At 34.4% G+C, this 12,500-nt stretch overlaps 1 protein-coding gene across 4 annotated transcripts in view; it reads right to left on the reverse strand.

Annotated features, from left to right (window-relative positions):
- The window catches only part of LOC115216506 (potassium voltage-gated channel subfamily H member 7-like), a 263,445-nt gene that overhangs the window by 151,003 nt on the left and 99,942 nt on the right, over positions 1-12,500 (reverse strand). The window lies entirely within an intron of this gene.

Below are 12,500 nucleotides of genomic sequence, written 5' to 3' on the forward strand. Positions count from 1 at the left end.
TCATCATTATTATTATTATTATTATTATTATTATTATTATTATATTATTATTATTCGGTAGTTTTATTTTCATAGCGTGCTTTCACTTCACTACCGAGCGCAGCTCTGTGTGCCTTGGGTATGTGTTGTGGTTTGTTGTGATGCTCTGATGGTTACTGTATTGAAAGCGTTCTGCGTAGGATGTGTGCAGTGCCCAGTAGTGGAATTTTCTGTATGTTATATATATTTGTAAGTCCTGGTGTTTTTATTATGTATTTGTCTGAATATTTTTTATCATACCTAATGCACCTACTATGATAGGAATTGTTTCTGTTTTCATGTTCCACATTCTAGTTACCTCTATTTCCAGGTCTTTGTATTTTGAGAGTTTCTCCATTTCTTTTAGAGACACGTTGTCATCAGCTGGTATTGATACATCAATCAGAAAGCATTTTTTTTCTTCATGGTCTCTGACAACTATATCTGGCCTGTTGGCCTTAATTTCTCTATCTGTGTGTATTGGCATATCCCAGAGTATGGTTGCTTTCTCGTTTTCTGTGACCTTTTCTGGTGTGTGCCTATACCATCTTTTTTCTGTTGTTATTCCATAATGTTGGCATAGCTTCCAGTGTATGCAGGTCTCATATCATAGAAATTGTTGATGGAAATACTCACAAGAAGAAACAGAAATAAATTGAATAATTTCCAACAGTCCAAGAGTTTTAAGAAATTACACACTCACTATAAGCTTCCTTGCTCTAGTGTTATTCAAAGACCGCAGAGAGGGATAACTATTGTTAGATTCTATAGAATTATGCGAATAATCCGGGGTCACATAAGAGGCAGTGGGGTTATCACCACTAGCAAGAACACTACCATGGAAACGGTTGCTATGATCATTAATTATTACATAATCTTCATTTGCACTAGAATCGATGCGGATGTTATTCGGGTTGGTTGCATCATCATTTTTTTGTTGTTCGTTTTACTGTTAGCTCATAGTATTTACGAATTCCTTCATTTGTCATGAACGAGTTGTTAGTATTGCTTCTTTTGGTAATTCCATATCGCAATTACTGAATCAGTCGTCAAAGATATAGAGTCAATTCTAGAAGATTTCGGTAGCGAAACAATTTCATTAATAGAAAGAAAAATGCTTTTTATCAAGACGAAGCTTTTTTTTTTATCTCAAGAAAATGAATAGAAACTATAACCCGAAAGCTAATTCCAGATTGGGCTAAGCCCAATCTGGACACAGGAATGAAGAAAGTAATTACAACAAATTTATTAAAACTGGTGGAAAATAATAAATGATATCAATTAATAAAATATTGATAAAATGGTTAAGTTTATTTATACATCGAATCGGCAAAAATCGGATCACTTTGTGGTACTGTCTAAATGTGAGGTACCACAAAAAGGTTTCTGCGTAGTGATTCGTTATATATTATTTTTATGCTACCGTAAATCTTCGAGTATAGTCCGCCCTTGAGTATAATGCGCAGGGGATTTTTAGGGGCTGTACCTCTGAGAAATTTAAACCTTGTGTATAATACGCACCCCTTCTCTAACTTGAGTCAAGGAGGTCTATATAACGTCCTTGGTTTGTAAAAATGTATACGGTAACGTCCTGTATTATTATTGTATATATAACATAATGCAAACGTGTAGCATTTTTGTGCATTTTGTTTGCAGAAAATAAAGAAATAACAGTAATAACGTTTAATAAATGTTGCTTACTGCAAGTTATGGATGATTCTTTTATGACTTCATTGTTTTCAGGCTTAGCTTAAGGTATTTTCGCGCCCAACATCACAAAATGCGTCTGAATAAACATCGCCGGACAACAAATAGAGACTCGGACATTGCTTAGAAAATATTTTTCATTTTTAACCTCGTATATAGTACGCACTGGGGATTTGCAGTATTCATTATGTATACAGACAATGACTGCACTAATTTTGATTCAATATTCAAATTATTACTATTAAATTGTATCCTTATATTTGTACATGTACATTCAATAAATTATTGGATTAATGTTTATCACGTATAACGGTTAGGGATCTATCTTCTGCATATAACTTACTAGATGATATATTAAATGCTATATGTGTTACTCGATATGAGTGCCTTTCATTGAGTACGATATAAGCATGTTACATAGGAATAGTGAGTGAGGGTGAGAGAGGACTACACATTGTAACAAGTGACACAGATACCTCTACACGGCTCTCTGATTAGTTGGAATTTGCCAGAGTAGGCGAAAGAAGAGATGAGACAATACCATAGGAAGAAAAAGCAACATAAATCCTATAATTGCATGTTGAACAACAAAAGAACCTATAAAGGCAAGATAAAAATTCTCTGAAAAGGACAGATTTTCACACCAGCATATTAAAACTTTAATTTTACACGTTTCGGCCTGAAGTACAAAATTATGCCTAACGTAAACAACTATTTAAGGAAGACGATAATGATGAATGGATTCCACGAAATAAAAGTAGATACACTCAAAATTTAGAAATAAAAACAACGGACAAATTATATGATCATGTAACTAGCTTTCCAGAAAATAAATTACCACCGTCAAAGTACAAATCAAATACATGCCTAGAGGAATGAGAAATTATCGATGAGCATAAGAGTGATAATACAGAAAGAAATGTCAAGGAGAGTGCCATAGTCATTACGGCTTTTTTGAACATCTCATTAACCTTACTCTAAGATATGACCTAATATGAAATGGTTAATAATTACCAGCAGCCAAAAATAATGAAGAAACTTATCATGTGCATTCACCTTCTCCGAAATAGGTTTATCGGAGGTGAAATGTCATTAAATAATGAATTTAAGTGTAATGATGGAAATTTTTATGCACGCTACCAAATCAGCAAGTGAAAAACCATAATAATAAAAAAAAAAAAAGGCTGTAGCGAATCATCTTAAGCGTGAACTTCTGAACTGGATCCTAATGAACTTCAATTAAGAAAATTATAGAGGGTTCCGCATGAGAAATGCAGGTTTCCATTAGTCTTTTCAATATTGTGTTCGTGCGCGAATGAACGCAGACACATACACATACATATGCTTGTATATGTAAGTATGTATGTATATATGTATATATTTATATATTACTTGTTTTATTATATGATCGAACGCCACGCATCCTTTTCCAAGTGTAATATATATATATATATATATATATATATATATATATATATAAACGTACATACATAATATATATACACATATATATATATATATATAAACGTACATACATATATATATAACATATATATATATATTATATATATATATATATATATATATATATATATATATTATATATATATATATACATATACATATATATATACATATATATAAATATATACATTACATATATATATATATATACGTATAAGATTAAGTCTTTCCTTGTTTGTTTTGCAAAATAGTGGTTTTGTCTCGAATTAATATTATATAATATTTTACTATAAAATTGGATTTAATCCTAAATCTGATTTTTTCCCTGTAAATTTGGATTTATTCCCTAATATTTATTATTATATATACGTATATATATACATATACATATATATATATGTACAATTATCAAGTACTCACCCTGAATTTCCACATATATATATATATATAGTTAATCCAAACATGAAAACACAAAGAGAAAACACAACAACGCGAGGATGTGGAACAGATATAGTATTATTGGACGCTCAGGAAAGAAGGAAAGAAGGAGGGTTTAACATTTCGAGCGGAGCTCTTCGTCGGAAACATAGGAGAAGGAAAGATCCAGAGAAGGGAAGACAGAGGGAAAAAAATCACCAACGGTACACAGGCGGTCACATTTTGAATGACACATACACACACATATATATATATATACACATACATGTATATGTATATACCTTTTTATAATATACTTTATTATTTGAGATTCTCAATCTAAACTGTCCGACGGACGGAACGTGAAACAGTGTGTAGCACTTTTTTAGTGATACTTTTGTGATGACCTTGCAGCTTCAGTTATAATGAAGCATATTACTCTACCTCCGGTGTTTGAGTACTTTTTTCTCCCACCTTGTATATATATATATATATATATATATATGCATGTATACATAGATATTAGATATATGCGAAAAATATACAATACAATACATGTGTGTTTATGTGTGTGTGGTGTGTGTGTGTGTGTGTGTGTGTGTGTGTGTGGTGTGTGTGTGTGTGTGTGTGTGTGTGTGTATGTATGTGTGTGTGTGTGTACATATGCAAAATTAATAAATTTTATTTCTCTCGAAAGTGTAAAGCAAATATCTAAAAATAACCAGCCGCCTTTCCTATACACAAACTTATATGCATGCATACATACATACATACATACATACATACATACATACATACATACATACATACGTGTATGCATACAAACAAAAATACATACATTCATACATGCATAAATAGTCATATGTGTTTATATCAATTAATGTACACAGTGTAAAGATAAGAACTACTAACTGTTAGTTGCTGTGAAGACACGAGGCTAGGCAAGTCTTTATAACGTAATTCGTGTCTCACAGCAACCCTGAGGCTCTAAGTTGATGGTCAGTTCTATGTGAACATCAGACTGCTAGCACACGAGAAACCACAATGAGAACGAAACAAAAAAACGATAATGCAAAAAAGGTGGAAGAGCAAATAAAATGGAGTGGGGAGGATAAACACTACAGTTAAGTTTCCTTTGACTGAAGAAGTCATAATTAAATTAGTAGAAGACCAACAGAGAGAGAGTGAGAGAGCTACTGAATTAGGTGACGGTGGTCTCCTCCGGTTCACCGTAAGAAATTTGTCCAAATGCTTGTAATTGCAGAAAGTTTCGGATGTGGAATTAAGTAGTTATAAAGACCAGCGAAGATACGTGTCGTCACAGCCAGAAACAGTTAGTAGCGCGTATCTTATACTGAGTACGGACGCGCAATGGCCCAGTGGTTAGGGCAGCGGACTCGCGGTAATAGGATCGCGGTTTCGGTTCCCAGGCCGGGCGTTGTGAGTGTTTATTGAGCGAAAACACCTAAAGGCTCCACGAAGCTATATATTTATATATATATTTATATATATATATATACATCCTGCGTTCTGTTCTTCACTTCACTCAGTCGTTCTACTCTAAGATCGTATGCAATACTCTTATTTCTACATATCCCTAAAGCACATTCAAAATTAGATCCCAAGCCATAATCTTGGGAGGTTAAATACACCTAAGTATTTGTTATGTTAAGATTAATTTCAATAAGACCTGCAGGGAATATCTTTCGTTTAACTTACAAGACTTACTAGAGTCGTTTAGGCCAATAGAAACTATAAATGCATTGTTGATCACGAACGAAAGCCTCCAGATAAATATCTAAATCCATTTTGATCATCCATTGAACCGTATTTAATTCACACCGCATTAAATGTTTGATTACATATATAAATTCCCAGATGCGATATTCATCTCTTACACAACGCTGTTCCTTTGGAAAATAACTTCGAAACACTCTAGATTTTGCCATAGCTATGTTGTATATTTCTCATTAAATAGGTGGAGGCGCAATGGCCCAGTGGTTAGGGCAGCGAACTCGCGGTCATAGGATCGCGGTTTCGGTTCGCAGGCCGGGCGTTGTGAGTGTTTATTGAGCGAAAACACCTAAAGGCTCCACGAAGCTCCGGCAGGGATGGTGGTGATCCCTGCTGTACTCTTTCACCACAACTTTCTCTCACTCTTACTTCCTGTTTCTGTTGTACCTGTAATTCAAAGGGCCGGCCTTGTCACTCTCTGTGTCACGCTGAATATCCCCGAGAACTACGTTAAGGGTACACGTGTCTGCGGAGTGGTCAGCCACTTACACGTTAATTTCACGAGCAGGCTGTTCCGTTGATTCGGATCAACCGGAACCCTCGTCGTCGTAACCGACGGAGTGCTTCCACATTAAATAGATAAGAATATCACAGATTACTAATTACCAAGCCAGCAATTTTGAAGTATGGGTAATCCATTATATCGACCTTAGTGCCCAACTGGTATTTATTTTACCAGTCCCGAATGAATGAAAAGCAAAGTAGATCTTGGCACAATTTGAATACAAAACGCAAAGATGGACCAAATGCCGCTAAGCATTTATCTCAGCATGCAAAAGATTCTACCAGCTCGCAGCCTTACTCAATTTTTCTTTAATTTTTAATTTCTTTACACCGTTTCACCTTTAAAGCTGCAGTGATGCTAGGGCACCAAGATGGTTAACAATAATTACTAAGATTTATTGGAGGATGAAGGAATTGGTTTATGTTGATATACATTGGTAGTATAAATTTTAACATATTGTTAGCGCTTTTTTATGATTGGTGTTTAGACACCATCGTTTCTGATAGAACAGGCTACCAGATATGCGTAGACTAAATTATCTAATGTGTGGTTATGTTTTTAAGACGTAGGAGTAGGGTTTGAAGAAGTTGGTTCGAACTACAATGGTAAAATGCCGAGGTGTTTTGGAAAGTTCACCGAAACAACAGATAATATCTGAATGAAATATATTCATTGTATGTGTTTGTATATGCATACACACACACGCACACACACACACATGCACACGCACACGCACACACATACACACACACACACACACACACACATAATTGTATTAAGTCGCAGCACTATCTATAGTAAGGTTAATATTAATATTAACCATGATACCATAGCTAGAAATTAGACCATCAAACTTTTGATCCTACTTGTAGTGTAAATCTAATGTGTTAAAGCAACAAATGATGATCTCAATAGCTGTAATAATAATAATAATAATAATAATAATAATAATAGTAGTAGTAGTAGTAGTAGTAGTAGTAGTAGTAGTAGTAGTAGTAGTAGTAGTGATGATGATGATGATGTTAATGGTGATGATAATAATAATAATGATAATAATAATAATAATAATAATAATAATAATAATAATAATAATAATGTTTATTCGAAAGGTAGAAATCACGTTAACGATAATAATCTAACTAGACATAAAAATAATTGCTTAAGTAGAGAGGACAATACGAAAACAATTAACTGAGATATTCTCGCAGGGATATTGATGTAGAGAGACGTTTAGGCCAAAATGTTATAGTAATTAAGCCAGAATGTGGAAATACGAAATATGTGTCAAATGAACCTACTCACTTCACCTATGACGCCATTCGAACCAATATGTACCGAAACGAAGGGTATAAACAATTATCTAAAAGTGGTGATTCGGATCAAATTTACTAACGAACATAGCCGCATTAATTTTTAATGTTCTGGACAAGTATTTCCTTACATTTGGCCCATAATGGAAGATACTTAAGAGAAACTGAGCGTTAACCTACTCCATAGCAGCTAATATTTCCCAGTACATAACTAAATTCAACAGTGTATCCAGCAATTATAGTTTCCTTAGAATTAACTAAGTAATAACATGAATGCACCGACATCTAATGATCAAAGTAGTATCACAAATCTTAATACGTCAGTAAACAGCAAGTCTAACCAATGCAATCGAGCAAAATTGAGTAAATGAACTATACAATTGCAGAAACAGATCTCTGTCTCCACTTGAATGTTATTGTTTTTGCAAGAATGTTGCATATAAAATGTTCTGTACGTGCACTCGCTAATGTTTATGTGTGTATTGTGACTACCTCAAATATGTTTAAATTTAGATATTGTTATAAGACTTGGGGAGTTAGGGACAGGAACAAAACTAATTTTTGCATCTGTAGATATTTTTCTATGGATGGTTGCAGATAAAAAGTTTGAGTGTGAAATTGCTTGCTCTATAATATGCAAGACAGAACCGTATATATCAGCAACGATATATGTAATGTGTGTATATCGGAAACTTATAAAATAATTAAGTGCAAATCATATTCCATTAGTTAAAGAGAGGATGTAATGATGCGATATCCACACATATATCCTATGTCCAACGTATTGACGTTAATCTAGATGCACTATTACTAGTCAACCCTTGGAGGTTTGTACTCTTTAAGTAGTATAATTTCTACTTTTCTGTTTTTGCATTTCTACCATGCTAAATTTATTCAACGCCAGTCCGTTGATTTGATTGGCAATTTAACATTACTCTATAAAGATAGTAATGATAACTATGACTGGTTTATTCTATGAACTAATTCTATGAAATAATTTGTTCTAAGGACAAATTAGCTATAAAACTCTATGCTAGGAACTAATTAGCTATAAATCTTTTCTTATAAATGTGTTATACAATCTCCACAAATGGACTACCGGTCCTCTCTATATTATACTTATAATGAAATTATTTGCGTTAATTCCAGTACGATAATAATACTACCGGATAATCCTACAATGTAGCTTCCTTAGTTTACTTCAGAATTTAGGTTTTCCCTACTTTATTTTGTTTGATTATATCTGATGCCTAAGTTTTAACCTGTCGTTTCTAGTTACATTATTTATCCTAATTCTTAGGATTGATAGCGAGATAAATTGATAGGATATGGACCATAGTATGCATGCATTTGTTTGAATATTGCAAGCATGTGCACACGTATGAATATGCATGTATATATATATATATACGCGAATATTTAATTGACACAAAACATTAATTATACATTAATTTCATCACTTAAACATGTTGAAGGACTTCCAGCATAGGTGAAATAAATATTTTGATATAAATATTTTTTGCGTGAGAACTGTTGTATGTGTGTGTGTGTGTGTGTGTGTGTGTTTGTGTGTAAGCGTCTCTATGAATATGAATACCTGAGAATATTCATATGAAATATATGTATGTGTATGTTTGTGCCATTAGCAGTGATCTTGGAATGACATTTATGTCTTTCAGAATCAACCACGCTTGAAATTTCATCAGTTAAGGCCACTTTACTATGCACCTGAGTACCTCAGCAAAAATCATACACATTGTCTTTAACAAATCTGTCCTCCTATCTCGATATTTAAACCCATTTCATTTTTCTTTATTTCTCATACAGTTTGTTTGTTTGTCTCTTCATTTATTTATCTTATTCATTAATTTCCTTATCGTATGATGTATTAATTTAAAAGCTACTGGACGGTCAACCAAATATTTGTAATGCAAATCTTTTTGACAAAATTTCTTTTTTTTTATTACATCTTTATTCTTTTATTTTATTGTATTTACCTCATTGTATATTTTTCCAGAATTCTTTTCTAAGCTACTGCCATCGCACCGTTAATACATTCCGTATACCGCAATCTTTACTATTTGCAAAGAGTGAAATCTGCCGAACACATTTATAGCTATATAATAGAAACCATTTGCTATTTATAGTAGAGTTTAGACTTTCACCTGCCACGAAATTCTTTGAAGTGTAGTCTATTCCTTTGTTACAGTATCGTTATATTTATGATATGTATATGTGTGTGTGTGTATCAAGGGATGCTGAAATTGGCTGGCTTTAAGGGTATCGCGAAAGGCGTAATTGAAACCTCATCTGTCCGAGTTCTTTTACAGGGTTTAGAAAAACTGAAGGACCGCTGCAATAAGTATGTGATTGAAAGGAGGAATATGTTAAATAAATTCATAGTTAAGTGATCCTTCTGAATTGTCTTTTATCCAAAGGCAGGAACTATTCAGCAACTTCTCGTGTGTGTGCATGTGTGTGTGTGTGTGTGTGTGTGTGTGTGTTTATATACATGTGTGTTACGGAAGAGTATATAAAATATACTCATCCGTGACGGTAAGATCAACAAAAAAAGTACTCCCTCTGGCGAGAGATAAATATTTAATTGAAACAATACATGTTTTTGTGTACTACTAATAAAATTTCACATCAACTACCATGGAAAACAAATACATAAACGTGTATCTATCTATCTATCTATCTATCTATCTATCTATCTATCTATCTATCTATCTATCTATCTATCTATCTCTCTCTATCTATCTCTATCTATCTATCTATATATATATATGTGGGGGGGGAGGCGCATGGCCTAGTGGTTAGAGCAGCGGACTCGCGGTCGAGGGATCGCGGGTTTGAATCTCAGACCGGAGAATGTGTGTGTTTATGAGCGAAATGCGTAAGCTCCACGCAGATCCGTCGTCCCGTCCAGGTGGGGAACTTATACGCCAAGGAAACCGGGAAACCGGCCTCATTGAGCCAGGCACGGCTTGAGAAGGAACAAACAACAACAACAACAACAACAATATATATATGTATATTATTTGATAGACAGTACATGTTAAAGATTTCTAGCAACACTTTAAACCACATGTCTCTTCTTGAAAAAAAAACAAGAGGAGAGAAGTGCTATAGTGAGTCATTGAGGAGGTCACATGATGTGTGAAGAAAGAGTTTTGAGAAAGAAATTGAAATAATGATAATAAACCTGAAGTACAAAGTAAACATACAGTGTATGAGTTTAATTGGCAAAATATGACTATCCCAAAGTATAACAACACACACACACACACACATATTCACACACACATCTGTAGGAAGGTGCATGGCTTAGTGGTTAGGCGTGTTGCGCTCACATTCGTGAGATCGTGGTTTCATTTGCCACTCCGGCTGCGCGTTCAGTTCTTGAGCAAAACAATTTATTTTACTTAGACCCAATTCACTCAACTGTAAATAGATACCCTACGGTGGAATAATCTTTCCATTCGGTGAAATGTTTGCTTCCTCCCATAGCCTGGGATGGTGGCGTCATTCGAAATCTACAAGGATGCAAAGCGCATTATGACCAGCGATGTATATATATATATATATATAATATATATATATACATATATATATATATGTGTGTGTGTGTGTGTGGTGTGTGTGTCTGTGTCTGTGTGTATGTGTGTGTGTGTATGTGTGTGTGTGTGTGTGACTCAGTGATTAGAGCGTCGGGTTTACAATTATGCGTTCCATTCTCAGACCGGGCTGTGTGTTGTGTTCTTGAGCAAGACACATTATTTCACGCTGCTACAGTTCCCTCACCTGTAGACATCACTGGTGCCACGCTGCCTTTCCATTGGATAACATCGTTCGTATGGACAGGAGAGGGTGGTATGCATGGGCGTTTGCTGGTCTTCCATAAACCACCTTGCTCGGATTTGTGCCTAGGAGGAAAACATCCTAGGTACAATCTGGTGGTCATTCACGACCGAATGGAGTCCTATATATATATATATATATATATACATATATATATATATATATATATGTGTGTGTGTGTGTATGTGTGTGTGTGTGTGTGTGTGTGTGTGTGTGTGTGTTTGTGTGTGTGTGTGTGTGTATTACTTGGGGCATGAAGTATGTGACACAAATCTGCAGATTCAGAAATGTAACACATAAATATATTTGCCATATTTAGCTTTACAGGAAAAAAAAAAATTCCAGCTTTTTAAACTTCCACTTCATTGCTTTCCCTAAATACAAAACATACCTAAATAATTACGCAATAACTTTTTTCTCTGTGGTTTGAAAATTAAACATTTCTATTCGTGAATGAGATGTGAATCGATTTGGTTACAAAAATTAAATTTGTATAGTTACAAATGAGGATGCGGAAAAATACAAAACAAAGGACCTGTCTAATAAGAAATATCTCTTCTAATCAATGTATACAGAGAGGTGGCAACAATGTTTACAGAATAAAGGCAGATGCTGAAGGCTTCATTATAGCCGCACAAAAGCAATGCTTGATAATAAAAATACAAAGTCCTAATTGTAATCTCAACTCTGTAATAGCAATTAAATATTGATTAATCAACACCAAGAGACAATAAATCGTCTCATTTATGGTAACTTCAATCAGTGAGCTCGTATTTAAAACATCTATTACTAGTTATTATTCTTCAATACACTCTTTTGAAGGTTTCTGTTAGGAAGGATATGATATTGTGCATTGATAAACAGTTGAGATCAATTGTGTAGATTAAGTGAGTCAGCCTATTCAGAGGAACAAAGATCTTTGTAGTTGTATTAGCAGAATTATATTAACAGAACGGGTTTAAAGTACTCATAAGACGAACAACAGCAGTCAAAAATTTTAATAGGAGAAATGAGTGCACTGCTTCGTTCGGATGTATGGGCAGTGTTGTTGAAAGGTCGATCTGATTATGACCTACTAATCATTTTAGGGAAGTCGGGTATTGTGAATGCACAGATGGCGTGGTAGTCCACTCCGTGCGTGGAAGACCCATAGAGTGAGGAGAGACAATGCTGACAGTATTAACTTTTCTGGTCGTCTTGCCTTGCTCAGCTGCAGTTACTTTATTGGTTTAATATGTTTCGGAGCTTTCTGAACCAATTCATACCTTTCTTCTCTGTCTAAAGTTATCTCCTCCGTCTCTTTATGGCTGATATTGAAGATTTTCATAGAAGCTTTCCCTGTCGCTCTGTGGCACTCTTCTGGTTTCACCGAGAGCATTTATCGCGCTTGAATTCGCCGTAAGGAAGGATCTTTGAGAGGC

Source organism: Octopus sinensis, linkage group LG10 (assembly GCF_006345805.1).
Source record: "Octopus sinensis linkage group LG10, ASM634580v1, whole genome shotgun sequence".
NCBI classification, from domain to species: domain Eukaryota; kingdom Metazoa; phylum Mollusca; class Cephalopoda; order Octopoda; family Octopodidae; genus Octopus; species Octopus sinensis.